The sequence below is a fragment of the Meleagris gallopavo genome, chromosome 4, assembly GCF_000146605.3.
Source record: "Meleagris gallopavo isolate NT-WF06-2002-E0010 breed Aviagen turkey brand Nicholas breeding stock chromosome 4, Turkey_5.1, whole genome shotgun sequence".
In the NCBI taxonomy this organism is placed as follows: domain Eukaryota; kingdom Metazoa; phylum Chordata; class Aves; order Galliformes; family Phasianidae; genus Meleagris; species Meleagris gallopavo.
This window is the reverse complement of record NC_015014.2, coordinates 6,356,225-6,362,718: the sequence shown is the minus strand read 5'-3', so window position 1 is coordinate 6,362,718 and position 6,494 is coordinate 6,356,225. Positions and strand designations below refer to the sequence as shown.

General features: G+C 34.7%; 1 long non-coding RNA gene across 2 annotated transcripts in view; it reads left to right on the top strand.

Annotated features, from left to right (window-relative positions):
* LOC109367142 overlaps positions 1 to 4,165 on the top strand; it is a 100,820-nt gene extending 96,655 nt beyond the window's left edge. For both annotated transcript variants that reach the window (XR_002113907.1, XR_004159451.1), the window contains exons 3-4: positions 2,413 to 2,501; positions 3,424 to 4,165. This is a non-coding gene — a long non-coding RNA (uncharacterized LOC109367142). The remainder of the gene's footprint in view (positions 1 to 2,412; positions 2,502 to 3,423) is intronic.
* The last annotated feature ends 2,329 nt before the right edge of the window (positions 4,166 to 6,494 follow it).

Genomic DNA, 6,494 nt, shown 5'->3' with positions numbered 1-6,494 from the left:
TGACATGTCACCTTTCAAAGTATATTATTATTTTTATAGACAGGACTTACTTATTATTTATTAAATGAAAATTTTGTGAATCTTCCTGTGGACTCAGAGGCACATAAGAGAAACTGGTGAATGTTATTAAATGGAAATTTGTGTAAAGTCGTTGTTATAAAAAAAATGGTGATGACTTTTATATATATTTTATATGCATCCATGTAATATTTAGTATTTTGGTAAAAGGGTTTCATAACTTGAAAATCTGGAGATATCATTTTTCCTTTCTTTTAATATATACAGATTATCCCTCTGTTAAGTGAGACAGATACATTTCTGTGACTTTCTAATTGAGAAAGCAGCAGTAACCCACCTTCACTAAAATATCTGAGAGAAATATGGCTTGTTAAATCTAAATTTATGTGAACGTTTTGCATAGCTTTAGGAGGTATGACTAGGATTCATCAAAAGAAACTAGCAGAGAAATATGATCAATACAAGAATCTAATTCTTCATGTAATGAGCAATTAAGCAGTGAAAGTTTTTGCTCAGAATGCTCTAAGTGCTAAATGCTAACATAGGTTTGAAATCAACCTGACAATTTCTTGAAAGAAGAAACCTAGTAGGGGAACATATAGTGCTAGAGAAATACGTTTAAGAGTTTGAGGGGAGTCCCCTGGACTGCAACATTTTAGGGGATAAGTGAAGATTTGGTGGCTGTATGGCTCTTCTTCTATCCTCATATTCTTACCTAGATAGTAATCAACTCTCAAAGATAAGATATAACTAAATTAACTTTTTATTAGACCAAGTGCCATTCCTTTTACTTTTTTAGGAATAGTAAATTCTTGTTTCATAATAGAATTAAAATAGCATAACAACATAAGGTTAGATATAAGGAAAAAATCTTGCACAGTGAGGGTTTTGAGGCACTGGAACAGGTTACCTAGTGTTGTGGCTGATGCCCTGTCCCTGGAGACCTGGGCAACCTGATGTAGCTGTGGTGTCCCTGTTCATTGCAGATGAATTGGGCTACGTGGCCTTCAGATCCCTTCCAACTCTAAGGATTCAATGATTCTATAATAGAAAAGAATGTTCTGTATTTCTGGAAAAGAGGCTGTGCGTAAGCCAAAACTTGCATTTGTTCTCTAAGGACAAAGCAGTGATTTACTGAAGAATAGGTAAGAAAAGTTGAATGTTATTATCTAGAATCATTTCTAAAACCACACTCTAGTACACTAGAAAATCTCATTTTCTAGACTAAGGAGTACAAAGTGCTTAAAATTCAGTATGTTTTGTGGGGTTTTTTTGTTTTGTTTTGTTTTTTTTTCCGTTTAGATTGATAATGAAAAACATATATCATTAATTTAAAATTTCTCTCTTGGATCCATGCCCCCAAGAACATTAGCAACAAAATGACATGGGAATTTAAAATTTCATTTCTCAGAAATATAACTTCTGAAATTCACTTGCTATGAAAATTAATGTTAATGAATATTTTTGGCAATGCAAAAAGCCTATTAAAGAACAAGTATTTACAGCAATTAATGAAAGTATAAAGTTCCTACAAGAATATTGGAAGACAGGAAATATCCTCCTAAATTAATCTGACCTGTTAAATTGAAGAATCTATTAGAAATTCATTTTAATCCAGTGTTAATACTGTAGCAACTCTTTAGATGACTATTTGGCAATATGCCGCCAGGTTACCATTACATTATAAATCTTGGAAAGTGAAAGATGTGTTTTCTTTCTTTTTCTTAAAATAAAACTCACAGGAAAAGTCCTCAATCAAAGAAGATATGATTTTTGTTACTGAAAGTAAAGACCTGTTTTGGTTCTGTGGTCTAGAGAGGACATGACGTAAGCTCTCTTGTCAACCAGAAGTTTTTTTTGCTTTCTACATCTACGGATATGAAGTCTATAGATGGTTATCACCAAATTTGAATCTGGACACAGCTGTTCATCATTATTAAGAGAATGAAGAAAGAGATGGAAACATAGTCAGAGGAGTTAGATTAAAAACAGAAAATTTTCTTTTATCTTTAATTGTAGATATGAGTACAGACACGCCTTAATGTGGTAGCTTTATCACAAGGTCTCAAACACCTATAAGTTTCCTTGAGGTGTATGGTTACTTTATTTATTTCATTTGATAGAAACATCTGTAATTTTCTCTGCTCCAGTGCTCAGCATATATTCTTCTTTATACAAGGGTACTTTCTTTTGTATCCATAATCCACATACATATGCCTGGCAATACATCTGACTTCTTATTCAAGCATGAAGGCTGAAAATATCTCCAGTGCTCCCTTTAGGTGATACAGATACAAAATCTTAAAACACAAACAGTGGATTGAAGACAGCTTACTATATTTCTAATCGAGAAAATGTTATTTTTGTCACACACATATGTGTAACTAACAACAGTTTGATTGGTGCCTGGGGGCCAGGAAGATGGTGCAGCTGGCAGACCTCACTGGAGCACCAGGGAGAGAGCAGCAGGAGGAAACATACAAGTAAGAAAACTCTTAAAAAAAAAAGAGGCAAGGACCTGCCACAATACTGCTTCTGCCCAGAGACACTCTTTGGATGATGGCTTAATGCAACCTCCCAACCCACACCATTCTTGAGAAAGGCTGATGCTTTGACCTTGGAGGCAATAGGGTACCTGGGGAGTGACTGTGGCAATAGTGATAGGTACTAGTATGTTTTCTCTTATAATAATTTTAAGTCTACTATTAATGAGACTTTTCATTCCAGCTAGATTGTTTGGGCAATTAGCTACTTTAAGCACAAATTGGGTTTCTTGGCTCCATGTATTTTTTATGTTCCCTTTTGTTCACTATAGGATATTAAACTTTAAATGTCCAGCATTTAGTACCCAGTATTGGTCCTCTGTCACAGACGGAGAAACAATAAAACAAGTCATACAGGGAGTTTGTACTAAATCTAGGATTAGAGATTGCTGGCTGCTACTTCACTCTAACTCATTTATTTATACTTCTTTACGAATTTAAACACAAATCTATACAAAATAGGATGAAGTAAAAATAATTCTTTAAATAAGAAAGAAAACATCTCAGATATCTTTGTTTGTTTATTTGTTTTTTAAGAAAAAGATTAAAGCAAGTATTTTGTCTGGGATAATAGAATGATAGAAGCTCTAAACCAGAAATCAAATATAAAAATTTTCCTTCTTTACCACAGCATTCAATGCTGCTAAGCATGAAGATAAGTAAGAGGCCTAAAGGGTAAATGGACTAAAGATTATAACATCCAAAATACTCCTCCGTGATTGAAAAAAATGGTGAAAAGACAGACTGAGTGTATTTATTTTCACGTAGAGTTGCAAGTGATAGCAAGCAAAGCACTAAATATAAATGCATAATTTATATTCTCAGCGCATAGTTTACACACCATTATTCTTTCCTGATGCAGATATACCAGCATATACCAAGATGTCTCCAAATACACAAGAAGAGAAGAACAGAAGTTACATACAATTTCACAGTGTAAAAACTGCTCACGTTCTGGAGAGGCTTGGACAATGAGTCTCGTTCTGTCACTCAAATCACAGGGCTGAAAACCAGAGCTGTTCCCCACACTGACCTTCACTGGGATATCAATGTATGTAACAGATGGCCACTACCAGCATGTGCTGTATGATTCTGACACTTCACAATAAGCACAGGTGCCAAGTGCCAACCCTCTGTGCTAGTTCTAGGCAGATTTGGCCTCTGGGAATGATACTGATTTTCTCCAGTCAGAAGAGTCAGCACCAGCAGTTTCAGCTGAATTATCACCAGAGACTTGGTGTGAAACCATCTTCCTCTTTTGTTCATTAGGGGAATTTCGTCTGAGCATTAAAGAATGATGAAATTCTCAAAAAGTGAACCGAGCTCTTTACTCTTTAACTTCTGACAGTGGAGTGCTTAAAGAGTACTCTATAAAGTGTGGGTTAATTTTACCCGAGATATAACTATTTTCCACAAATGTTCTTGCTGAAATTGTGATAATTTGGTGGATTAATTCAATCCTTTAACTTTGCAGCACAGTTAGTATGATCACAAGCTGTCTCTTCAACCCATACTGATGAATTGTTTTTACAACAGGCAAGATAATTGTCAGAATTAAGAATGACATTGTTGTCAATGATGAGACAAATAAAAAGGAGTTTCCCTTATCAGTGCAAGAATTTCAGAATTTCCTTTTTGTACCAATCTATTTTATCACAGTGGCCTTTTTTCCTACTGATTTCAGTACTTTATTCTTGTCTTACAGAAATCATAAACAATGATCAATTTAGTTAGATGAAATAACTCCTTTTAGTACTTTCAAAGCACAAAAAATCAGCAATTGCTCAGAATTCATTTTGGAATGCAGTGAGATTCAATTTTACTGTAATTCCACTATGCTTAATCATACTATCATCGGGAAAGGTAAGCATCCCATGTTACATTGTTTGGATAAAATATTACGAAATAGCCACTCTTTATTTTTGAAATAGCAGCTTTCCAGCAGGTATATTTCCCAGTCCTCTTTACATCCTAAACGGTATTTTAAATACATTCAAATACTGTAGTCAGCTCTAGTCCCAGTCCAATGGTGTATATGACTTACTGCATACATATTTGTGATGCAGGACCACATTATGTCTTCTACATGCAAAATGTATTTGCTTTTTTTCCCCCATAAATATATATATAACATATAAAATTTGGAGAAAGTGAATACACAGTAAGTAAGTTAAAAAGAAAGATAGTAAGAGTTTGACACAGCTCCTGAAATAAATGGGATGTTCAAACTATTTAAAATATAGAGGAACAGATTTATTCCACGGGCTCTTGCTATTTTTCCTGATTCCCAGAAATATCTATTCACAAACCTTTGATCTCACTAATTAAAAGGCAATGAAGTCTGAACCTCCTGGTTGTGTGCAGATGACTGAGCCCTTAATCCACATCTCCAGTTCCTGAACACCTGTTCTGCACTGCGTTCTGAAGGGAAAATGTGGTATCTTCTGCTAGAATACAAGAATGGATAGATTTAGCAATTCTAAAACAGCTTAAAAGACATTTACCTAAAAAAAAAAAGATTTACAGAAGTCCTTGAACCACATTTGAGGAATCATGAGACACAATTCCCATGGAAGATATATAAGGACTCTGTTATTGCAACTGACCTTTAATTAACAGTTAATATTTCTTGTTCATGGAAATTAATTAAAATCGGAGCTTAACAGGAAAATGTGCTCTGCCCTTCCTGTAACTATCTCCTTTTTCTCTATTATCTATGTTGTACTGTCACTTAAAATATTGCCTCTTATTACCTTCCTGTATACTGCACCAGCGCAAGCAATACAGCTCCACTGATGTGCATAAAGTATATAAATCTCTTGTCAAGAGGATAAGTGTTTCAGCTGGATTCAGTATTGCACAGTTGTGGAGGATGACAGGGATGCAGTGGCAGAAGTGGACCTGAACATGGCCCCTGATGAAGGATGCTCAACTACCTTGGGTATAGGCTCTAAGCAAAGGCTTAGCTGTTCTGTTCATGTCCTCTTCATTCCTGCTAAAGTGTTGTACATGGAACTGGACAGTTCTATTAAAAAATTTGAGATGTCATAGCTTATGTGACATTCATCTGTGATCCCAAATAAGATATTCATTTTCCAGCTTCCTGAAAGACTGTATAAAAAACAGTTTCAGAAAGGAGAACTTTAACTCATTTTTTGGATGAGTTAGCAACAGCTAAGGTATTTATTATTCATTTTATATTTCACTCACACCAAACATAAGGGTCCCTTTGAGTTTCTGGCTAATGCATTCAAAAGTCCCTTGGCCATCCCAGTGAAAAAAAAAATCTACTTTCAGACTTCACTATTTGCAAAATCTTAGCAAAAGTAAACCTATGTATCTACTTGATTGATTTAAGAAATAATTTTCCTTTTTTTTCTGGCTTTGACTGATCTTTTTCTGGTCTGTCAATGGTGTTTTTACAATATTTTTTAAATAGGTGGAAAAACAATCAACCACTCGATAGATTTTTAATAATGATAGATAAAAAATTAGAAATCCAGCTTACCTCTCCTTTCATTTCTAGTACTTTCACATCAGTTTTTCCAGAAACTCCCACTTACATCTACAAAGAATTGGAGAACTTGCACAGATGTCAGCATAATTCATTTTTATAGTTCGTCATGCTATTGTGATTGTCATACTGACTCTTTCCATCATATGTAGATATTTGATTCTCTTGTCACTCCCCTCACAGTTCCACATTCTTTCTTTTTGCTTCATCGCTCCTAAGTCATAGTTTGCCAGGACTTTGTCAGGGCTGGACTAACAGAGCTGGATACCTGGATTCAATCCTGACTGTTTCAGTATTTGAAATTTTTTTTTTGGAGGGGGGGCATCTGTAGTTATTATTTTTGTGAGTTAGAAATTTATTCTGCATGCAATTTCACATATTTAATTTCTTCTTCTTCTTCTTCTTCTTCTTCTTTTTTT